Source organism: Carex rostrata, chromosome 24 (genome assembly GCF_964058835.1).
Source record: "Carex rostrata chromosome 24, lpCarRost1.2, whole genome shotgun sequence".
Taxonomy (NCBI): domain Eukaryota; kingdom Viridiplantae; phylum Streptophyta; class Magnoliopsida; order Poales; family Cyperaceae; genus Carex; species Carex rostrata.
In genome coordinates this window covers 325,783-352,446 of record NC_135941.1, presented here as the reverse complement: position 1 = coordinate 352,446, position 26,664 = coordinate 325,783, and the positions used below count along the sequence as shown (strand labels likewise).

The window sequence follows — 26,664 nt, the reverse complement described above, 5'->3', positions numbered from 1 at the left end:
ACGAAAATTTAATAGATAACTAAAATTTGCAACACGCAGAAAATTTGAACCAATTTTTGTTGTTTGTTTGTTTATTATGTGAATCACTAATTAAATTGCAAACTGAATAAGAATTCAAATTTTAAACGTTGCTTAATTAAAATACAACCTTTATAATCATAGATCATAAATAAATTAAAAATTTAATACAACGAATATTCGTACAAATATTTAACATAAATTTCCATTGATTTTTGTCGAATAAATTGGAATGTCTAGTTTCGTTTAATCGTTAATTGACGTTAGAAAAATCACAAATAATCTGACCGTTCGAATAAATTGCGCCAAATCAAAACTTAACATAAATAGATAAATGAAACAATAATTCGATTCTAAAAGAGACAAAAACTTTCCCAATCGATTCGAGAAGGATTAGAGAATTATAATAATAATTTAGAAAACAAAACGATTCGACACGAGAAAGACCACATGGATCTCACCTCAAACTCTCATTTCTCCTAATTTCTTTTGCTAATGGACCCCACCTCATTAAAATCCCTCCTCTCTTTCTCTCTTCTTTTTATTCCTTACGGGAGAAGGAATTAAATTCTCCAAAATTCCATTCCATTTGAATTGAGATCCGCACTCTCTCTTTTAATTTTGTGACAAGTAGACCCCACTCTCACTCAAACCTTTTTCCTCCTATCTCACCTACAATCTGGCCCCACCCCATTTAAACCCATCTTTCTCTTCTTTTCTTCCTGGACAAGGAAGTCCTCCTCTATTCTCTCTTCTTCCTCCGTACGCGCGCCGTCCAATCCGTCCGATCGGCAATATGTCTACCACACAAGGGACGACTTTGGAGAAAGTTAACAATTCGTCCGATCGGCAGTATGTACTTATAGAAAGTTAACAAAACTAAGTCAATTGTTTAAACATTTTCTATTATGTTAGTTTCATGCTTATGCTATTATGCTATTTTGCTGATTACAATTGTTAAATTTCTTTAAGTTCAGTTTTTCCTGGTACATTGAATCATGCCTTAACATACTAGCGCTCTCAGATTAAATAAAAAAACCAGGAAGCATGGTCCAATTCCCACGAGCCTCCCTGTACTTGAGTTTAGAGTCTCTTGTCCTAGATTTGGCCTTTTGATGAAGTCAACTCCGAGGAATGCATTCCTTTCTTTCTCAAATCTGATGACCAAGTTCGGGATTGACGGCTCGGACATATTTTCCTCATCTTTATTTAGGTGGATGCAAGACATTATCGTAAGAAGGCTAGTTTTCTCATTTCCACCTTTGCTATTTGTTCTTTCCTCGTTGTTGGATCTGATCGATCTTATATTATTTTTGCATTTTTAGATGGGAAGAAGACCCCTTGACTCATCTAAGCTTGGTGCACATGACCTGTTGAAGGGGTTTGTTAGTGGTTTATGTGAACCATGTTTAAACATTAAAATATCAAATAAAATAGTGGAAATAAAAAACTAGCAACTCTGTTTTGAACCGGACATTTGTGTCGGTTTGATTTAGCGAATTTTTGATAAAATCGGCCGATTAAACCTCTTTTGACCGGTTCATTAACTGAACAATATTTCTCAAGAACCAAATCGGAGAGCTGACCGGTTCCGGTTTTTTCCGGTTAAACCACCGATCCGATCCGGTTCTGATAACACTGCTTTGGAGGCACCCTACGCTACCTACGCCACTCCTCTCTCTCTCTCTCTCTCTCTCTAAGTGCCTCTTTCTCCCATGCCCCTTCATATAATCTCTCTTTATTTTTCTCCCATTTTTGGTTGTTGCTTCTTTTACTTTCGCTCATGCATTGAGAAAAACATCTCTCTCTTCACTTCTTCGTCCCTCTCTTTCTTGTGAGTTTGATTTTATTAATCCAATCCGTCGGCCCACCAAACCAACAGGATAAGCACCTGTTCTATCAAGAGCTCAAGCAAGCAGCGCCTCAGATAGAGTTACCATGGATGGTGCACTAGTGGAGAACATGGAATTAGTGTCAGCTGTTTTTTGAGTATTAGTGTCGGATTACTGGCGACACTAATCGGGCTGATATTAATTCCTTAAACAACCGACACTAAAGGTTAACAATTAGTGTCGGCTCATTATTAATAAACCGACACTAATTAGTATTAGTGTCGGACATTTACTAATAGTCCGACACTAATTGGTATTAGTGTCGGACTATTAATAATTGTCCGACACTAATACTAATTAGTGTCGGTTTATTAATAATGAGCCGACACTAAATCATTATATGGCGAGGCGATGCTTAATATTTATTAGTGTCGGACAGATTAAATATCCGACACTATTTGTTTTTTTTTTTTTTAAAAAAAATTTTATGATTTGGCCAGCTACCATATGTTTTTGCTGGCTTATATAAACATCCCAAAAAATACATCCTACATTAAACATCCCGAAAAACACATCCTAAATTAAACATCCCAAATAACACATCCTAAAATTAAGCATGTTTAAATTACAAGGTTCACCAAATAGTACAAAATAACACTTCCTAAATTGATTTACTTTGAACTCCTAATACTTCATTCCAAAAAAATTTACCCCACAATGTCCGCATGTATTCGATGTTTGTTCCGGTGTAGTCTTTGGGGAAGTGCTGCATTTTTGAAATGATAAAATATCAAAATTTCATATTTTTGGAGCAAGATAAATTAATTATGCATACTTTGCAAAAAAAAAATATATGCATACCGTGAGGTTCGGAAAAATATCAAGGAATCGAGTTATTATGTCATACACGAATAGCATGACATAATATCCACATTCCCAACCTCCAACTTGTTGTGGGCACTGCATTAAAAAAAAAAATTCAAATTAGAACACTATCCAAAATGTCAAAAGATACAAACATATATGAAGTCGAAAGATATGAATTATTCACGTCATCTCTTTCCAATGAACAAATTTGAATTAATTACAGTTTAGTCCTAAAAAATGCAAAAACAGAGCTGCTTTAGCAACTTTATTTTGAATCACAAAAATTGAGTTGCTTTACCTTAACATTTGAACGCTTCCACCTAGTTTTTCCAGGTCCTCCGGTACATGAATCCGTTAGGAATGGGCTGTTAGAAAAGAATTCAATTGTGAGAGCGCATAAATTCGATACTTTATGGGTTGCACGAGAATTTGAAGGGAAATTTGATAAAATGCCCTTCTTTCCAAAATGATCAAACAAAATACCCATTCTCTACAATTATTAACAAATGACTCTGTGGCCCCAGTTCTCCTCTCATTTTCCCTCCCTTCCACTTCTTCTAAGTTATTCCCTTCCTTTCTGTTCTTTTTTCTCCCTCCCACAATATGAAAAACGAAAATATTTTTTAATAAAACACAACAGAAAAGAAACATGTAACATGAATTAATAAGACTTGAAATTAAAATTGAATTAGGTCATTTTCATACGGGCATCAGCAAATATAATATATGAATTAAGTAACCTGATGAAAGATAGAAGATATTCAAAATGACTACAAAAAATTAATTATTTGAATTATATAAAATACGACCTTGATGAGGATCCAATGGCAACTAAAATAGAAACCCTTGTATAAATAAAACCCTTGTATAAATAAAACTCTTGTATACAACCCTTGCGTCTTTTACTCTTTTATATACAACCCTTGTATAAATAAAACTCATCTTCGTTCCATTAGAAAGCTAGATATGTCTAATACACGTAGACTAAAGTGAATAATTGTCTCAAGTGGATTACTGACAAAGATGGGTACTTGGTGCAACAGCACCAGTAGCGTACCAGCAAGAGGATTCCAACCAGTACTCCACTGGACACAATCTCCTTTTCTTTTTTGCAAAATGAGAACAACATTGCCATTAAATGAGAACAAAATTTTGATCAAAATTTATTATTGTGGGGATAATTATAATCCTTCTCATTTGATTAAATGAGAACAAAATTTTGATCAAAATTATATAGACTTTTCCAGATAGCTTTCAAGTCATTTGCAGGAAATAAACAATATGAAAAGGTTCCTTTTTATTTGAAGATTAAATGTCGTTAAGACTTGAGAAATAAGGTAAACATTAAGGAGTATAATATCAGTTGGTATATGCCGTCACAGATATGAGGGCAGTAAGTTTTTAAATAAGAAAAATATGGAAATAGAAAAAAGAGAGCATGATTTACAATTATACTTAGCGGTTTGAAAAGCTTACCCCTCAAGTGCTTTGATGATCAAGTAAACTTTTTTCGGGCATCTGACACTCATGGAATCAAACACGTAAAACGTGCTCTCTCTTGGCATCAACGCAAGCAATATCCAATGGATACTGCATATTATGTAAAACATGCTATAATTTTTAATTTCTACAAAATGAAAGAAATGGAAGAAATTATATAAATATAGAGTTAGATAACTCACTCCTCATGATACGGTAAGAATATAATCTTTTTGTCCCTATTTTCTTTCAATGTTGCTGTTATGTAATCCTCGACAAATTGTTTGTCATGATCATCACCCTTCAAAAATTGGCCACATGTTTTTCCAGGGTCCATGAAACCAACGAGCTCATTGGGATATTCGTCCTTGTAGTATTTATGAGCATACCTGCAAATAAAGACAGAAATGTCATTATTAGTAAATTTGAATTACTAGTAAATTTTGGCACTATTACACTTTGCATCTCACATCATGAAGATCTGCAAAATTGGTCCAGTGAGCATTGTCTCTGGTGTAATCAAAGTCTTCAAATCATCTGCATGAACGGAAATGAGGTCCTCGCTATTGAAAAGGTCAATTGGTGGATCGATTTGGAATGCGTTGCCTACTTGCTTCACAAACCGATCACGTAGATTTTTGAAGATAGTACCATAGACTCACTCACTCATCAACTCAATTACCTCGGAATATACCCCACATGAATCAATAATTAACATCAAGCACTGGAAAATGTTTGAGGAAAGTCCAAGGTTTAGAAGTGAAACCCAATTATATTTGGCTCATCATACAAAATTGTTCCTGATCATCAAAAAATATACAAAGTCGAACTTACAATACAGTGGAGAGAGATCAAAGTGCAGAAAATGAAAAATCTCAGTGATTTGCGTATAGAGACAGCAGTTGAGAGAGAGCTCAGCTAGCGTCGTTTGTTTATGTTCATCTTAAAACCTAGCCAGAAACAGATATAAATTATACTTATTAGTGTCGGCCGATCAAATTATCTGATACTAACACTTAGTGTTGGCTAATAATATACAACCGACACTAATACTCAACAATTAGTGTCGGCTGTTAAACTATAGCCGATACTAATACTTAGTGTCAGCTCTCTATAAACAGCCGACACGAATTGTATCCTATTAGTGTCGGTTGTTTATAATCAGCCGACACTAAGTTTTAGTATCGGTTAATAACAAGGATCCGACACTAAATGTCACATATTAGTATCGGTTAATAAGAAAGAGCCGACACTAAGTTATTAGTGTCAGTCTTTAAAGTATAGCCGACACTAATGAGGCGACACTAATTGTGGATTCTCCACTAGTGGTGGCAAGGGATTTCAATGTGACTCTATGCAGGCAGAATCGATCTAATGCGAATTATCCAACACACAATATGATGAAATTCAGGGCAGTAGTGGATGAGCTGCAATTACAAGATTTGAGGTTGCAAGGTCAAAAATACACATGGTCAAGGGCAGAAACGCATGCAAGGCTGGATCGTTTCTTGGTTAACTCGGTATGGGTGGGAAGTTACCCAAATTCAACACAAATGGCATTAAGAAGTCAGCTCTCTGATCATATACCGGTTTTGTGCAGTACCCAAACTAAATTTCCTTCCGCGAATGTATTTAGAATGGAGACTCAGTGGTTAAAGGAAGAGAGTTTCAAAAGAAAAGTATTGCAGAATTGGGACACTTCCCAACTGGCCCAAAACCCAGAACAATTGGATAGGAAGCTCAAGTTACTGACAAAAGAGATTATACGGTGGAAGAAGGATTACAAGCAAAGAATAAACAGGCAGAGAAAGCTATGCACTGATTGCTTGCAATGGATGAATAGAAAAGCAGAAGATAGAAAATTAAATGGAATAGAACAAATTTTAAAAGAGATATTGGCGCAGAGGTATCGGCAATTGGTGTTAGAGGAGGAACAAAGATGGCAACAAAGATCAAAGCAACAGTGGGTGAAGACAGGAGACAAAAACACCAAATTCTTCCATCATATGGCATCAAACAGAAAGAGAAAGAATCAAATAGAAACACTAGATCATCAAGGGGTCTAGATCACAGAACACAAAGGAAAAGCACAAACCTTATTCCAGCACTTCGTCCAACTCATAGGCACTGACCACTGCCAGTCAACATCCTTTGATTACGAAATATTATATGGTGAACAAGAGACCCCAAATATGCAATGTTTGATAGATCCAATAACAGAAGAAGAGCTCAAGAAAACTATCATGAACATGCCTATTCATAAATCACCGGGGCCGGATGGGCTGCCAGGAGAATTCTTTAAGCAGTTCCACTCGATTCTTATACTAGATTTACTACAGGTATACAACAACATCCTCATAGGCCCAAATAAATCCCTATTCCCATTAGATGACTCACACATAGCTTTGCTCCCAAAGAAAAACAATCCTAAAAACCCTACAGATTTCAGACCAATAAGCCTCATCAATTCATTTCAAAAGCTGTTTCCAAAGATCTTGGCAAATAGGGTGCAACCATTGATGGATAGGCTCATATCAACCAACCAATCTGGTTTTATCAAAGGAAGGCATATCAGTGAAGGATTCCTTTATGCACAAGAAGTGGTAACCCGAGCAACAACTCAAAGGCAAAAAGTGGGTTTGTTTAAGGCAGACATTTTTAAGGCTTTTGACACCTTGTCATGGAAGTTCATGACACAGATAATGAGAGCAAGGAGGATGCTAGAGCAGTGGATACAGATTGTCATGCAGGGCGTGTTTCAAGGATCCTCAAAGATATTACTTAATTCAGTGCAGGGGAAAAAATAGTATTAAAAAGAGGAGTCAGACAGGGGGATCCATTGTCCCCCTATAGGATTATCCTGGCAATGGATTTCTTATCGAGATGGACCGAAAGAATGGTGACAGTGGGCATTCTCCGAGTACCCTTAATAATAAAGTCGAGATCACAGCAGTTGAAATTATTAAAAATCGTATTACACATCTATGGAGAGTTATCGGGGTTGAAGGTCAATCTGTAGAAGTCCGAATTTCTTGCAACAGTTTCACCGGAGGAGAACATCAGGGACATGACTGAGATCATGGGATGTAAGGCATCTGCTTTCCTAATAACATATTTGGGACTACCTTTATCAAATAAAAAACTAAAGAAGGCACAATATTTACCACTGATCCAAAAGATAGAAGGAAAGTTAACAAAGTGGAAAGCTGAAATGCTGTCCATTGGGGGAAGGGTAATGTTGATAAATGCGGTGCTGACAGCAATGCCGATATACATGATGCAAGTATTTCTCCTGCCCAAGTGGGTCATCAGTAAAATAGATAGAATCAGAAGAGCATTCCTATGGAATGGAAACAAATCACAAACACAGGGGTCCAGATACATGAGTCTGGTGGCGTGGGAAATTGTCATATTACCTAAGAAGCAAGGGGGTTGGGGTGTGACAAATTTATACACAATTAATGAATAGAGCTCTGCTAGCAAAAATTATCTGGAGATGGCATCAGTCAGAAAAAAAAAACCGTGGATGCAAATAGCACACAGGTAAAACGTCAGACCATGGGAAGTGCAAAACCCTACACCACTTTGGAAGAATATGAAGGGGGTAATAGAATTCATGCAAGTCTCGGTCAAATTTAAAATTGGGCAAGGCACTCAAATCAGATTCTGGACAAATGTCTGGTTGTAGAATTCAATCCAAAACATGTACCCAGAGCTCTACAGCAATGCGCAAAATCAAAGGTTAACGGTTAGCCAAGCATACCGGCAATAGGAATGGGATATAGGGGTGCCGCAAGCACTGACTGTATCAGCAGAAGAGGAAAGGGAGGCTCTAATGTCAGAACTCAGGAGAGAAAGGCCACAACCACAACAGCAGGACACGGTACAGTGGATATGGACAAAAGAGGGACAATTCTCAGTAAAGTCATTCTATGAGGCAATAGAGAAAGGCCCCTGGGAGCAGATACAAATGGAAACGATATGGAAGATCAAAGGCCCTGGGAGAGTTATGATATTTGCATGGTTGCTGATGAACAATAGACTACTCACAGTCGATAATCTTAAGAAAAAGGGATGGGAAATGGCAAACATATGTCATATGTGTAGGAAACAGGAGGAAACAATTCAACACCTCTTCCTAAATTGTCAAGTGGGAAAGAGAATAAGAAGACAAATGTGCAATCATATCTCAACATGGCAGAACAGGGATGGCAATGGAACCATTGATTACACGTGTATGATTGACAAGGAGGTGCTTCTGGTAAATAGGCAAATCACGTTGACCGCATGCTTTGTCACTTGGAGAGAGCGATGTAAACGCATTTTTCAGAAACATTGTAAAACAAACACATTATTAGCAATTGAAGTGGCTCAGGAAGTAAGGAGTTGGTTTGGAATCGATTGAGAATCCATTGAGAAGGGTATAGCAGCATAAAGGATGTAGATTAGGGGCAATTGTATGTTTAAATTACGCAATTTTATTTTCACTTTTGTAACTCTGGACACCACTGGTGTCTGTTATTAATGGAATATAGGAGCTAGACTCCTAAATTTCTTCTCAAAAAAAAAAAATGACAATCATACTGATGGTCTCTCTATAATCTGTATTTCTGTAAACAGAATTTCAGGAGTAAAGCTAGGGTGTGATGTGCTCACCAAGAAGATTTGGTAAGCACAATTCCAAAAGTATATCGGATCGACTTCAAACGCTGAATTCAAACATTTGAAATCCTTATACTTCATGAGTGATGCTTGTACATGAATTTTTTTGAAAGTTTCGATTTTATTTTTACAAGATCAAGCGGTCAAAGAAATGAACTTTTTATAACTTAATTTATAAGTTGTTTTATATATTCAATTTTTATCATTTCTTTGACCGCTTGACTGTATAGCAAATAAACTCGAAACTTTCAAAATTTTATATGTACATACATCACTCATGAAGTACATGGGTTTCAACGGTTTGAATTTGGAGTTTAAAGTCGATCCAATATACTTTTGGAGTTGTGCTCACCATATCCTCTTGGTGAGCACATCACACCCCAGCTTTACTCGAATTTCAGTATGTGTAGGGACAAAATTCTTTAGTTTATTGACGCTTTGAAAATTAAAAACGTTATGATTTTTCGTCCATCTTGTTTTCGAAGAAAGAGAAGATAACAATTTTTTTTTAAAACTTTAACAATAATTATTTTCTAAACAATATGTTAATTCATAATTTCTATTAAACACATACATACATTCAGACAACTGAAAAACGTTAAAAAATATATTCTATGTTTCAAAACAAAAAGATTGAACACATACCAATAAGTGTATGCATGTCTTTTCGGCACTTAGAAAAAAATTTATATATTTTTAGTTGTGATAAGATTAAATAGTAGATATAGTGTTGTTAAATATTTTAAGAGAAATTTGGATATATACCCATCACAACTTCTTTAATTAGATATTTACCCATCCAAAATTAAAAATTAGATATTTTCCCATCTAAACATAACATATTTATTAATATACCCATTTTCAATTATTCCCACTAAAAAATATAAATTAAATATTTCAAGGACCATACTACCCTTCACACAGTTCTCTCCCCATTCCACCCTTCTCCTTCCTTCTTCTTCTCCCCAAGTCTTCCCTCTCCTCCACTGACTTCAGTTACAAAAAGAACTGTGAAGCAACTAAATTGGATTTATAAAGGAACGCTCATTTCTTCTCTCCCCATCCCACCCTTCTTCTCCTCCCGCCCTCCCTCTCCCCCCGTCTTCCCTCTCCACTGACTCCAATTACAAAAAAAACGAAATTCAATTTATAAAAAATGAAATTCAATTTGTCAAAGCATCTAAATTGCACAAATTCATGAGACTCCAGTTAGATGCTCAATCAAAAAGCTTATGCATTGTCAAAGCAATTTAGATGCTCAATCAAATAGCTCCACTTACTCCAGTTACAAAAAAAACGAAATTGGATTTATAAAAATGAATTCAATTTGTTAAAGCATCTAAATTGCACAAATTCACGAGATGCTCAATCAAATTGAATTTATAAGGATGAAGCGATACAATAGCACAAAAATCAAATAGCTCATGCATTGTCAAACTACATAACAATACCAATCAAGGTACATAACAGTACCATTCTAGATAAACTAGTTCAACAATTAAAATGAATCTCAATAATTGTTATGGTTGTTTTTCAGCAATTATTTGTGATATAAACAAAGATACAGTGAATTAAGTTGAAAAATGCAAAGTAAAAAAAAAAAAAAAAAAAAAAAAGTCATCCACTTGCTAATTTAAATATTGATGTTTCATTTCATCTTAGTACAAACAGGTAAAAATTGTCTCGTCTCTCTCAAGCCGGTAAAATCAGATAAGTTTTTTAATCACTATTTCACATGTCAAATACGGGTAACTAATAATTGAAGCTTGCTTAGTTCATACTAGCTTTTAATTGGTCAATTTGTATAGTTCTCTTTAGTTAGCATTTGGTTTCCTTAAAAAAAATTACTGGAGCATTTGGGACTTACACAAACATATGCAGTGCAATTTTATCCTCTAAATTAATCATATGTTACAATTTTAAATTTTTACATACCTCGAACAATCGACCATCACATCTGTTTGCATTCTCACCGACTTCATCTTCTTACGGGTCGTTACGTCTTTGTTGCTCAAAACTTGGGGAGAAGAAGAAGGAAGGAGAAAGGTGGAATGGGGAGAGAACCGTGTGAAGGGTAGTATGGTCCTTGAAATATTTAATTAATATTAATTAATATTTTTTAGTGAGAATAGTTGAAAATGGGTATATTAATAAATATGTTATGTTTAGATGGGGAAATATCTAATTTTCAATTTTGGATGGGTAAATATCTAATTAAAGAAGTTGTGATGGGTATATATCCAAATTTCTCATATTTTAAAACTCGGAGAAGACAAAAAGAAAATTTCGAAACTTCAATCCGTTGTAATCATGGCTGGCCCTGGTGCTGGACAGCTAGGGTGACCATCCCGGATCTCAAGATTTAAAAGGCCTAAAAAAAATGTTTGTATATATATAAAAAATAATAATTTGTATATATTAAAAATAAATAAAATATTAAGGTGCAAATTTTGTATATATAAAAGGCTCAAATTTTTCTATAAATAAGTATAATCTATTGGCATATCAATAAAATATTAGACCGACTAATTGCTTCCATAAGTACTTCAACACCAAATGCTTATAAGTCGTTTTTGCATTTTAAAAGTTTAAATAGTCAATCCAAACCGGTCAACATGATATCCATATTAAAACGTGCTTGGAGATCAAATTATATATATATTTTTTACTATTTTTTAAGGTAGGTAGAAAATCAATTTTTTTTATGGTTTAGAATCTTCTGAATTAATGGATTTTCTACCTATTTTAAAAAATAGTAAAAAAGTTCTAAAAAAATGTAAAATTTGATCTCCAAGCACGTTTTAATATGGATATCATATTGAACGGTTCAGATCGACTATTTGGACTTTGAAATGTATTAGTCGGTCTCATAAAAAAACTGTATATATAAAGAATCCAAAATTTTCTCCCGCCCCAGACCCCAAAATCTTCAGGACCGGTCCTGATCGTAATTATATTCTATCAATTTTTTATCACCTTCGAGCATTATAAACACACACACACGAATTAAATAAGTTCATTATTTTTTGCCTTTAAAAAAAAAAACCGGATGACTTCATATTTTATTCTTATTTTTATTAACAGCATCTTTTTCATATGAACTAATATCATATTTAGGTCCTTGAAGAAGATATGTTTGGAGTGTGCGAATTTGATTCAAAACTATTGTCATATTTTTTTTTATTTAAATATTTGATTGCTTATTTAATGGATGGCTATCAATGAATTAACAATTTCATCCGAATAAGAAGCCAAAGAAATTTTATTGCCCGATTTTCAAGTTCAAAACTTGTGAAGTTTTACTTGTTGATGTTCGAGAGCAATTTACTTAATAAGAGCAAATGAAGTTGTGAAAAGATGAAGTCAAATGAAGTTATATATATATATATATATATATATATATATATACTAGTATTGTGCCGTGCGATGCAACGGGATATATTATAAGAAAACAAAAATATATTTTTATTAAAGAAATATTTCAATGAAAATAATAATTATTTTATTAAAAAAGTAATAATATCACATAATTGTCTAAAATAAAATTTGACATGATAGAAAGGGAATGCAAAAGATGGTTGGACCTTCTCCACAATTTTTGGCCTCCCAATGAGACACTTTGCTACAATTGAATCACATACCTCCTTGGCATACCAGCTTTATGCAATACCCACGCCTATTCAAATAGATTAATTTTTTTGTTAAATGAAGAAATAAAATATGAAAACATATAGTAAAATTAGAATGGTTGAATTAATATGGTTCATACCTTATTCCTCACTCAAGACCTCCTGGTATACTATATTTTTTGTATACTAATAAAATTCGGTCAAACAAAAAAAAAATCAGAGATTAGTTTGTATTATAATATACTTTAATTATAAGAGAGAAAATATAATAAAGCTGCAGCAACTTCAAGTGGTGGATTGGAGGGTGTACACTCAGCTGGTTCAGATCGATTTAATATTGGCAAAATTGCTGATCCAACGGTGGCTTAACAAAACAGTAAATTCAGAAGCCACCATTAGATCAGCGATTTTCAAAGTGGCTTAATAAATAGTAAAAAAAAATCAGAAAAATGTAAAATTTGGTCTCCAAGTACATTTCAATATAGATATCACATCTAACAGTTCAGATCGACTTTTTTGGATTTTGAAAACGAAAAAATGACTTATAAGCATTTACCCTCATATGCTTACGTAAGTAGAGTAGCCAACCTCTATGTATATGTATATATAATATATGTATATGTATACATAATATAATAAATGTATATGTATATTAAATTTGACCTCTGCTGGTAAATCAACAAGTCTTGACTGATACAGGGACCAAACTACAAAAGTGATTACACCAACATGTAGAGCATTCAAAAATACACATAATTGACAGAAATTTCAATTTATTTAGATTTTTCTACAGTTAGTTATGAATTTTTAAAGTTCAGCTTTCGAAAAAACTTTAAACATCCATAACTTTGGCTAGGAAAGTCGGATTTGCGCGTATAACCACTTTTTGGAAAGTGGGGACGAGATGGATCCGAATATCACCACTTCAAAAAAACGTCGTTTAGTGCCTCAAAAATTTAGTTTAAGTTTTCGTTCAATGATAGACGTACAACGATTGGTATTTTGTTTATAAACGTCGTTTGGGTTCTTTTATTATTTTTTATAAAATTATTTTTTTATAATATATAATATAATATATGTATATATAATATATAATATATAATATATAGGAACCTGCTATGGTGCTACGCGTAGCATAGAGTCCCTCTGTTCAACGCCTCAATATTCGACTTTTCAAAATTCTAACGGTCGATCCGAACCGTTCATCTTGTTCTCCATATTAATGTGTTTGGAGACCAAATTTTATATTTTTTAGAATTTTTTTACTATTTTTTTAGATTTATTGAAAATCACTGTTTTTTTATGGTCCAGATTTGCTGAAAACAGCGATTTTCAATAAATCTAAAAAAATAGTAAAAAAATTCTAAAAAATGTAAAATTTGGTCTCCAAACACATATTAATATGGAGAACAAGATGAACGGTTCGGATCGACCGTTAGGATTTTGAAAAGTCAAATATTGAGCTGTTGCACGGAGGGCCTCTATGCTACGCGTAGCATGCTAGCATATTCCGTAATATATAATATATAATATATGTATATACATATACATAGGATTTGGCTAATATGCTATGGGTAGCTAAGAGGCCTCCCGTGCTACGGCTCAATATTCGACTTTTCAAAATCCTAACGGTCGATCCGAACCGTTCATCTCAATGTTATCAGAACCGGACCGGACATCGAACCGGTAAAGCTTCGGGTCAATGGTTCACTGGTCGGACCGGTGGGTCAATCGGTTCAACCGCTGATTTTTTAAAACATATATAACTTATTATCCGAGAGCTAAAATAGCTCTTTATTTTTATCTCTATGTACATATTTGATTAAATAAAACATATATGTAACTTTAACAAAGAATAACATCTCTAAAAAATAGATAAAAATCATAAAATCGGAAAAAAAAAATAACATAATAGAAGTTTAATATTTTGATAGCACTGACTTGAATTGTTGACACATTCCATGTTATAAAGTAGCCTCACAATCATACACTTTAAATAATCTAATACAACAAAATAATTGTTTAATACAAAAGCTTAAGAAAATTAACCATAAATAAATAAGAATTAGAATTTTAAGGCTGACTAGCTAAAATGCCACGCAGTAACTGAAATATCCTGATACATATCATTGTTAGGAGTTGCATATCCTGGTTCTTCTTCTATGGTTTCTCTAGCCTCAACACTTTGATTTCCTTGCTCTTGGACTCCTGTGTTATCTGTGCATGGATCTTCAATCTCATCATCAAAATCAAATTCATCCAAATTCAAAACTTCATCTACAAAATGATAAGTATAAGTAATAGTGTAATTAGAATTCTAAAATATCTTATATTTAAGTTCATAATTCAAAATGATTATAAAAAGCTCACCATTGTCTTCATTAGTTTGTATCTTAAGTCCAGCCATTTGTTTACAAAATTCCTCAATTTCATCAACCGTCAAAAATGGTGGATCATCCTCTAGAACCCAATTGCCATTATCATTAAAATCTTCAAAATTAATAGGATCATAATTTCTACCACGGGATGATATCCTGTAATTCACAATAAACATTTTTATTTGGAAAATATAATTTCATTATACATGTAAAAAATTTTCTACCATTCATGCAATACCAGAACCTCAATTTCATATCAGTCATGACAAAATTGAATTTTTCTACCTTTCATGCAATACCAGAACCTCAATTTCATATCAGTCATGACAAAATTGAATATGTACCAAGTACATTATACTTACCAGACATCTATTTACTAGGTTGGTGACCCACATTACTCCAAGATGATACTTATTTTGGTATCACATGAAGCCAGTACCAGAGATTCATCCTCTTTTTCTCAAAGCACAACCAGACAACATAAGAATAAGATAACATCTTGATATGTTTTTTATACCTTTCATAGAGATATCTTTCTTTTTGGGTTTGATATGAGTAGTAAATTTAAGTCAATAACCAAATCATGAAAGGGAGAACTAAAATTCAAGGGAAAAATGACTGGCAAATTAAGAAGACTAATATTTTTCATACCTTTGATGCAATCTCAAATTATATCGAACATAAACAAGATCATTCAACCTTTGGTGCTCCATCCTATTTCTTTTTTTTGAGTGAATGAACTCAAACACACTCCAATTTCTCTCACATCCCGATGAACTGCAAGTTTGACCCAAGATGCGAACGGCTAATTTTTGTAGATTTGGTGCACTGCTACCAAATGTTATCCACCATTCATCTACAAAAGTATTGACAAATGTAAATTTGCTAAACTAGCAATCGCATCCAACATGGGTTGATAATACTTGGAGTTAGAAGCATTGAAAGGGACTCCAGCATCAACCATCCACTTGGACACTGATAAATCAACCTTCTCTTTGACTTCTTTTGATTGCAAAACACTCTTCATAGATGGTTGAGCACCGGGTGTGGTACGAGGCATGAAGCAGTGGCCAGCACCAAGTTTTGCATTTCTTTTTACTACTTCTGATCTTTTTTGGCTAGCAGCTAGTTGTCCTCCACTTAAAGCAACATGTCTGCCCTTGGAGCTGGAAGGGGCTGACATATTGCCTTCTTCTTCATTAGTCAGATCAATAGGAGATTGGTCTTCGTCGGAATGACTTCGTTCATCTAGTTCATTTAACCTCCGTTTCTTGTTGGAAAATTCGTCAATACTTTGTTGCATTTGAAAACTGACCTCTTGCGGTACCTTTTTGCATGGCACTACATCTCCTCTTACACCGGCTAGGTGCTTCTTAAACCGGTTAATGCCACCGCCTTGAAATGTTTTCTCACAATGGAGACAGGCAATGACCTTCACATTTTTATTCTTCACAACAACAATGCGTTCAACACAATGTCCCCAAGCCGGATCTGTTTTCCCTCTTGTCGCAGCTTTAGGAGAAGTTGGGGATACAAATTCATTTCCCTCAAGGTTAATTGCTGACATGGATCCTTTAAAACAATAATAATTAGATTCTTCAAAAATCAGCTTTAAAACAAGAATAATTAGATGCTTCAAAAATCAGCTTAAAACATAACCTTATCATCTAACAGTGAAATGCTGTCATTTTCATAAATATAAGGGTACCACCGCATATTTTGGCTGACAAGGTTGCTTCAGAGGTTTTTGGTGGAAACTTTGCTAAAAAGTAATACTGGTACCGCCAAGTTAAAAGTACTAGTACTGGTAAGTTAGAAGCTTTAATTTTTTCTTTCCCTTTCGTTTTTTTTTTCTATTCACTGTTGTACTGGTAAGTCAGAAGCTTTAATATGAATCCTAAACATTATAAATTGAATCCTAATGCAAAACAGCATGAACTAACCCTAAGAAAAGTTTACCTAAACATAGTATCTAATTAATCCGAAACCTAAAGCAAACTATATATATACTAAATTGGTGGCAACACAATTCGAATCCTAAAACAAAATGAATTATACCAAATAACGTGGCAATTTAAGCTTAATATAAAACATGAAAGAAGTTATTATGCAATAACCAATATAGATCAAATTGCGTTGGCTGTTGTGCTTTAAGCATGTAGATCAAATTTACTGTAAAGTTCAAATCAATTTGGTACTAACTGGATTAAGGTGGTACTGGACTAAAATATTCTTTGGTTTGAGCATTTCGTCAAACATCTTACATGCATGAACTATTCAATAAAATTAACTGAAAATTGTCATGAAATTACTCACTGTTCTTGTTCTCAGTAGCTTCTTTTGTGATTCAGATTCAATTGAAGTCTGAAAAACGATATTGATCCACCACCAAATTAACAATAGAGAGGAGGTCAAAGTAGAAGGGGATTTGAATGAGATTTCAGAAAAATAACTTTCCATCTTTACCACCAAGAGAAGGCAAGAAATCAGAGGAGAATGGGGGAAAGATTTGAGAAAGGAGAAATTCAGGAGGCAAGAAATCGCAGGGAAGAGATTTGAAGAAGAATATGTTTTGAACCGGGGTTTTACGTCGGTTGAAATCAGCGAGTTTTTACTGGAAACCGGGCGGTTTAATCACTTGTTGACGGTTCCATACATAAAGCGATCCAATTGATGAACCAAACCGGACAGGTGACCGGTTCCGGTTTTTTTCGGTTGAACCGCCCGGTCCGGTCCGGTTCTGATAACACTGGTTCATCTTGTTCTCCATATTAATATGTGCTTGGAGACCAAATTTTACATTTTTTGGAAAGTTTTTAATATTTTTTTCGATTTATTGAATATCGTTGTTTTTTATGGTCCAGATTTGTCTGAAAAACAGCAATTTTCAATAAATCGAAAAAAATAGTAAAAAATTTCCAAAAAATGTAAAATTTGGTCTCCAAGCACATATTAATATGGAGAACAAGATGAACGGTTCGGATCGACCGTTAGAATTTTGAAAAGTTAAATATTGAGTCGTAGCACGGGAGGCCTCTTAGCTACCCATAGCACTGTAGCCAAGTCCCATATACATATATTATATTATACATATACATATACATATGCATTTATTATATTATATATAAATATACATATACATATAATATACATATATTATAAAAAAATAGTTTATAAAAAAAAAACCCAAATCATGAATTTTTTTCACGGTCCGGAATTGACCGTGGAAAAAATTCAAGATTTGAGTATTTTTATAATTTCGACTGAACTATAGTTATTTTTAATAAAATATTTATGAAAATGGATATTTTTAAAAAACTCGGTAATAGATGCAATGTATTTAAACTCGATAACTAAAGTTTTTACTATTTGAAACAACGCGAGGCTTGACCGTGGTTAGGTACCTTTGACTTTGCAGGGAAAATATATGAAACTTTTGGGCTGGGCCTTGAAATGAGAAATTCGAAAAAGCCCAATTAAAATCTCAGAACTTGAAAATTGGAAGGCCGCTAACTAAGCTAAAGTGTGGTGATTTTTCTTTTTCATTTATTCATTTTTCATTTTTCATTTAAGAGTTTTTGTTTCCTCTTTTTCATTTCCTATCCTTTTCATTTAGCTAGTGTATGGGACTCTATGTGTGCTGTATATATGGGGTTCTCGGGGCACAAAAAGATCTCCTGCTAGCAGAGACATCGGATCAAATCCAAGTTAGCACAAGGACTAGAGGGGAAAAATTTATTATATATGTAACTGTACGTAATTAAGGTTATGGTTGCTCCTGATCAATTTGAGGACCTGCCTTAATTTGTGGCAGGCTGTTGAGATGGTGGCTCAATGTGCGAGGAGGATCCAAGTTAGATAATCTCATTCACAGGCAAATTTGGCAAGAACTGGTCAAGGTTTCAGATAATTCTCGAGGATCCAAAGACCAAATTGAGACGAAAAATACGCGCTATACCATGTCACTGATCAGACATCTATATATCCAAGGGAGGACAAAAGGAATGAAATTATGCTTAAAACTATCTTTGAATTAAGTGGCATGGCATGCAAGAAACAGCTTAATTATTCTAGTTTTCATTCATTTATACATCGATCTGTTATGCTGTCTTTTAAAAAACCCGACGAATTAAAAAATTAAGCACTATAATCACAAGCCATTATTCTTAATAGAGTAGAACCATAGTGACAAATGAATTATTCGGGTTCAGTTCGACGAGGTCAAAAATTTATAATTCGGGAATAATTCGGGTATAATCCGGGAATGATTCAGAATTATTCAAATTAGAGATCTCAGTCCTGCAAGATAGCAAAAAAAAATGTTTTGAGAAAAGTTCGGAAAAAATTCACGAATAATTCGCAACATTTGGGAAAAAAATCGTAAAAGTCACGAATTATTCAGGTTTAATTCGGTCAAAGTTCAGTCAATTATCAAATAATTCGGTGTTGATTGGGCGTCACCAAAAAATGAATTAATCGGGTTTAATTCGCAAAGCTTGTGACTATGAGTAGAACTAGGGTGTTCTTAAGCTCACCAAGCCCCTTTGTGAGTTTAACTCGAAACCGATCGGATTGTCTTGAAACGACGCATCCAAACCGTTAAAACCGATCTACTTCACGAGTGATGCATTTACTTGTCAAACTTATAATTTTTTGAATTAATTTAGTATAAAGATAAGATGTCAAAAAATGATTTAAATAAGAAAGATGGTTTATAAGTTTATTTTAATGTGTTCATCTTTTATCATTTTTTTAACCACTTGATTTTATGCGAAATTAATTTGAAATTTTATAAAATTGACATGTAAATGCATCACTCGTAAAAGTAGATTGGTTTGAATAGTTTGAATGTGTCATTTGAAGCAAATCTGATAGTTATTTTAGTTAAACTCACAAAGAGACTTGTTGAGCTTAAGAACACACTATAGTTATATTCTCCTTATATATCATTTTTTTCTCTTGCTTCTTTTGGACGAGTATTCTTAATTAGTTAATTATGACTTAGTGAGAAATTAAGTTATATTAGAATATATTTTAATTACTTGACAGTTTGAAATTAATAGTAAAATTAAATCACATGATCCGGAAGATGGCAACTACGTTTAGAAAGAGTTCTTCCTTTAACGAACACATATTAATGGAAACGAATACAACTTAAACATCGGTTAAAGAAACAAGTAATTAACTGACAAACAATAACAACATAACCCCCAAACCCCTAAAACTCCTCCAGCTAGCATATATATATATAGAGAGAGAGATGGGCTACGGTGAGTTGCGAAGTAAAATGCGTTTCTACTTCACGCCGTATTTTTATTTTGAAAGTCCAGACGACCGATCCGAACCGTTAGATGTTTAATCCATATTGAAATGTGCTTCGAGACCAAATTTTACATGTTTTGGAATTTTTTTACTATTTATTAAGCATTTTTTAAAATTGCTGTTTTGTTATGAACAGTAAAAAACAGTAAATTTTCTGGATCATCGGATCAGTGATTTTCAAAATTGCTTAATAAATAGTAAAAAAATTTCAAAAAATATAAAATTTGGCCTCCAAACACATTTCAATATGGAGAACAAGATGAACAGTTCGGATCGACATTTTGAACTTTAAAAGCGCAAAATATGAGCGTGAAATAAAATAGTCGCTTTACTTCGCAACTCACCGTAGCTCATCTCATATATATATATATATATATATATATATATATATATATATATATATATATATATATATATATATATATATATATCAAAACAAATGAAATAAAAATGAAATTAAGGATGAGCAAGTACCACATGTTAGGAAATTGACTCACTCTGCACAAGAGGCTATAGCTCTGATAGCAAATCTAGAAATTTATTTTTAGTTTGATAATTTGAATCTAGGGTAGCCGGCTATTTATAATATGATTCGAAGACCGCAAAAAAAAATCTATATATCTGTGGGAATTGGTTTATTACTACCAATTTTAAATGTCGTACCTTGACATTTTCATTTTGCATGATTTTAACAAGTCACTATCACTATCAGTACGGATATAGGTAGACCAACCAGGATCATTTATCCTGTTCAAGAGATGGAACTAACATTAGCGGAGAGGAAAAAAAAAAGAGAACGGTACAATTATTCCTGTCCGGAGTTAAAAACAAAAAAACAAAAAAAATCTATGGACAAGTTTGTTTATAACATCCGCTAAAATAAAAATGCAAAGTAAACAAATTTGGAACTAACATCTGCACTTGTATCAACGTATGTTTTGTCGTTACCACTTCTTTGGCTTTTTTTTTTAACATCTATCAGCATACAAGCATATGTATTTTGCATATTCGTATCCTCTGTGATATCTCATATTTTGCGTGACTTTCTGGGAAATCTCAACCGTTAAATTACGTTCCACACGAATCTCCAAGCTCTAATAATACTGGCCCCCGCGCTATCCCCGAATAGGCACCGGACACGTCGGTCACACAAAATAGGAGATATCTCAGAGGATACGCACTCCGCGTGGCCAGGGGTATAATTGTCATTTACCGTCAAATCAACATGTTGCAGGCGTTTGGGTAGTGCGCGCTGCCGCTCTATTTTTGTTTGGATCTGGACCGTTTAATTAAAATTCGCACGACTATTAAAACATCCCCAAGCGTTCCACCTCAGAGGATATGGATTCGCCTGCGGCTCAAGATCCAAACAAAAAAAAAAACCAAACACATTTTATTTTTCCTTTATTATTATTTTATAAATTTCTAGTTGTCTTAAAAATATAGTGCAATTTTTTATTGTATACGTTGAATTTTGTTGTTTATATATATATATATATATATATATATATATACCGTAGGACTTGGAGTCAAAATCTTGGCATAATATTAGAGATCCTAGTACTTTTCATATGGTTTGAGATTGGAATGAAATGTTAATTAGCTTTGCGCCTTTGCCTAGCTAATACTAGAGTTATTAAATTTGTGAGGGCAACATACATCTTTGATATTTAGGCTATATATGGTGTAGCACGAAATTAAATTAATTATGAAGACCAAATAGTAGGTTATATATGGTGTCGTCCGGCACTGCACTGGGGTCATCGATGTATTCACAAATCCCCTATGTCATGCATGGAACAATCCCTAATCTAATAAAAGAACGTAGAAAACTTGTGCAAATTGCAAAAGCTAACCTAAATGTTGCAAACCAAAAAGGTTAAAAACAGAGCAAGTACCTTCCGTTGAGAGAGAGCTACGAGTGTCTTCCGTCTGAAAGAGAAGAAAGAGCTATGAGTGTCCTCGGTCTCAGATAGAACAGAGAGCTGCAACAGCAACACAGAGCTACAAGACTGCAGAGGTCTAGAAATTATTAAATTTATATGCAATTCAGAATCAGGTCCGTTGAATTTGAGGAGAAATACAATCACAGATGGACAATTTTTTTAATTTATATGCTGAACTAGGTATAACTTTTTCGGTACACCGGAAACCACAGATGGACAAATCACAGATGGACCATTATCATATCCTTATAATTTCCTTTTCAATTTGATGGACCACATCAAATCCGAGTCTACAAAAGAAACAGTGGACATGATAAATAAATATCCTCTAGGCTCTGACCCATGTGCAAAAGCTAACCTAAATGTTGCAAACCAAAAAGGTTAAAAACAGAGCAAGTACCTTCCGTTGAGAGAGAGCTACGAGTGTCTTCCGTCTGAAAGAGAAGAAAGAGCTATGAGTGTCCTCGGTCTCAGATAGAACAGAGAGCTGCAACAGCAACACAGAGCTACAAGACTGCAGAGGTCTAGAAATTATTAAATTTATATGCAATTCAGAATCAGGTCCGTTGAATTTGAGGAGAAATACAATCACAGATGGACAATTTTTTTAATTTATATGCTGAACTAGGTATAACTTTTTCGGTACACCGGAAACCACAGATGGACAAATCACAGATGGACCATTATCATATCCTTATAATTTCCTTTTCATTTTGATGGACCATATCAAAGCCGAGTCTACAAATCATTGCTCCATTCTACAACGACCCATGTGCAAAAGAAACAGTGGACATCCTTTCATTTTTTAATATTCAGATCAATCAGAAAAGTTGAAACCACAGCAAACCCGATTTTTTTTAAAATACCCAAAAAAAATTATTTTATTAAAAATAACCGAGTGGAATTTTAAAAATACCCATGCCGCAGATTTTTTCCGCGCTCCGAATTTTTGTTTTAGATTTTTTTTTTATTGCGAGCGCGGATTTTTTCTGCGGCCCAGATTTTTTTTTTTTAGAGTTTGGAGAAAGAAAATATCCTTGGTTTGATTCATTTTTTTTATAAAATATGTATAATATATGTATAATATAATTACATATAATTATATATAATTTAGATTTTTGTATAATTATATAATATAATTATACAAAAACCTAAATTACTCTACATGCAAACTAAAAAATTTCACAATTAATAATTACACTACAAAAATCTGAATTATACTAAATAAAATACCAGTCGTTGTAGGTCTACCGTCGAACGAAAACTTAAACTGAGTTTTTGAGGCACTAAACAACGTTTTTTTTATGCTTCCGGTGCGACGATGCCCGATGTACCACCAGTGCAAAATCGGATTCGTCTTGTTCTCCCCTTTCCGAAAAGTGCTCATACGCACAAATCCGACTTTCCTAGTCAAAGTTATAGATGTTTATATATACATATATTATACATATATATTATATTATATATACTATTATATATACAGAGTACGGCTAACGCGCTTCCTCTAGTATATCGACAATATGCTTCCGACCTTCAAAATCTATCGAATCGGCTTCAAACGACAAATCTAAACCGTTCAAACCAATATCCTTAACAAGAGCTTCATTTCCATATAAAAAAAATTTATGTTTCAAATTTATTTACTATCAAGTCAAGCGGTCAAAATATGAAGGATTTTATGCGTATTTTAATGCACTATTTTGCTCATTTTTTGACCACTTGACTTAATAGTAAATAAATTCGAAACTTAATTTTTTTAATATGGAAACGAAGCTCTCGTTAAGAAGATTGGTTTGAACGGTTTGGATTTTTCATTTGAACCCAATTCGATAGATTTTATAGGCCGGAAGCATATTGTTGATATACTAGTGGAAGCGCGTTAGCCGTACTCTATATATACATATACATATATTATACATATATTATAAAAAAATGAGTTATACATATATTATATATACATATATACATATACATATATAAATATATTACATATACATATACATATACATATACATATACATATACATATACATATACATATACATATACATATACATATACATATACATATACATATACATATACATATACATATACATATACATATACATATACATATACATATACATATACATATACATATACATATACATATACATATACATATACATATACATATACATATACATATACATATACATATATTATAAAAAAATGAGTTATACATATATTATATACACATATACGCATATACATATATACAAATACGGCTAACGCGCTTCCTCTAGTATATCGACAATATGCTTCCGGCGTTCAAAGTCTATCGAATCGGCTTCAAATGATAAATCTAAACCATTCAAACCAATGTCCTTAACAAGAGCTTCGTTTCCATATAAAAAAAAATTTATGTTTCAAATTTATTTACTACCAAGTCAAGCGGTCAAAATATAAAGGATTTTGTGCGCATTTTAATGCACTATTTTGCTCATTTTTTGACCACTTGACTTGATAGTAAATAAATTCGAAACTTAAATTTTTTAATATGAAAACGAAGCTCTCATTAAGAAAATTGGTTTGAATGGTTCGGATTTTTCATTTGAAGCCGATTCGATAGACTTTGAACGCCGGAAGCATATTGTCGATATACTAGAGGAAGCGCGTTAGCCGTACTCCATATATACATATACATATATTATACATATATTATATTATATATACATACACATATATTATACATATATTATTAAAAAAATGAGTTTATAAAAAAAACTAAACCATGGATATTTTCTTTCTCCAAACTCTAAAAAATATAAAAAAAATCCCGGCCGCAGAAAAAATAAACTCTCGGAATAAAAAAATCTAAAAAAATAAAAAAATTCAGAGCTCGAATTTTTTCCGTGGCCCGGAATAAAAATTCCGGAGCGCTGAAAAAATCTGCGGCCTAGATTCTTTTAAAATTCCACTCAGAACCTGGTTATTTTTAATAAAATAAATTTTTTTGGATATTTTTTAAAAAATCGAACAACAAACATATAAGGATATCCGAAAATTATAACATGCGGATAATTATCCTAATCTGTATCCGTATCCGCTTCTCAGATTGAACTCGAATTCGAATACATATCCGCATTTTTCGTATCCGTATCCGCAAATTATCCATATCTGATTATTCGAATCTGAAAAATCCGGATACGGTCGGTTAATATCCGACCCATTTGCACCCCTACTCAAGATTCAAACAAAAAATTTGCATGACTATTCTGTAAACTATATTTGAGTAAGGCTACGGTGTTATGGGTTGCATAGAGGACTACGGTGCTATGGCTCAATATTCGAGTTTTCAAAATCTTAACGGTCGATCCGAACAGTTCATCTTGTTCTCGATATTAATATGTATTTGGAGGCCAAATTTTACATTTTTTGAAATTTTTTTTACTATTTTTTTAGATAGGTAGAAAATCACTTGATTTAAAAAATTCTGCACCATTCAGATATTTTATTTTCTACCTATCTAAAAAAATAATAAATTTTTTTCAAAAATTATAAAAATTTTTCAAAAATTATAAAAAATTTTCTCCAAATATATATTAATATGGACAACAAGATAAACAGTTCGGATCGACCGTTATAATTTTGAAAACTCAAATATTGAGCCGTAGCACCGTAACCCTCTATGCAACCCATAGCACCGTAGCCTTACTCACTATATTTTTATATCTGTGTACGTACGGACAAAATTCTCGAGTTTATTGACGGTTTGAAAATTAAAAACGTTACGTTTTTTTTGCCCATCTTGTTTTGTAAGAAAAAAAGGTTAACATATTTTTATTTTAAATACTTTTACAGTACTGTGATTATTTTCTAAACAATATGATAATTCAATTGTTTTTATTAAGCACATACAAATATTCAGAGTTTAGAAAACTAACGGATAATGATACGGTAAGACTTTTAACTATTTGTATCCGAAAAATTATAACAGATAAGAATATGGTAAAACTTTTAACTATCCATATCTGATCGTTTATACTTTTAAACCACAATAAATGTGCTATATGTTCTTAATGTAATTTATTAAATTGCATATAGTTATATATTTTGATGAACAATATAATAATATGACATAATAGTGACTAAATTTTAATAATATAATAGATGTTTTGTAATCAACAAGCTAATCATGCATGTAAAATATCCATATCTGTCTGATATCTGATCCGTACCCGTAACGTTTAATATTCAATCCGTATCCGTATTTGAGACTATCTGTATCTGTATATGTATCCGAAAAATTATAATAAATATGACCACTATCCGATCCATATCCGACCGTTTACATCCCTACTCGTTGGTCAAACCTAATATGACAATATACCAGGGTTCTAAATAGCTAGCTATAGCGGCGCTATAGCTACGCTATAGCTTTTCCGGACCATAAACGCTGAGCTACGAGATAAAATTGCGCTAACTCAGCTACGACCGCTATAGCTATAATAGCTGACCGCTATTACCGCTATATGAGACCCACTAT

At 33.2% G+C, this 26,664-nt stretch overlaps 1 long non-coding RNA gene and 1 pseudogene across 2 annotated transcripts in view; one reads left to right on the top strand and one right to left on the bottom strand.

Annotated features, from left to right (window-relative positions):
• LOC144575385 (uncharacterized) overlaps nucleotides 1-26,664 on the top strand; it is a 62,726-nt pseudogene that overhangs the window by 15,749 nt on the left and 20,313 nt on the right. The window lies entirely within an intron of this gene.
• LOC144575337 (uncharacterized) lies at nucleotides 2,534-4,614 on the bottom strand. The gene is made up of 4 exons (XR_013518399.1): nucleotides 4,194-4,614; nucleotides 3,016-3,082; nucleotides 2,712-2,810; nucleotides 2,534-2,616 (listed from the first exon to the last, which is right to left on the bottom strand). It is a non-coding gene; the product is annotated as an uncharacterized LOC144575337 (long non-coding RNA).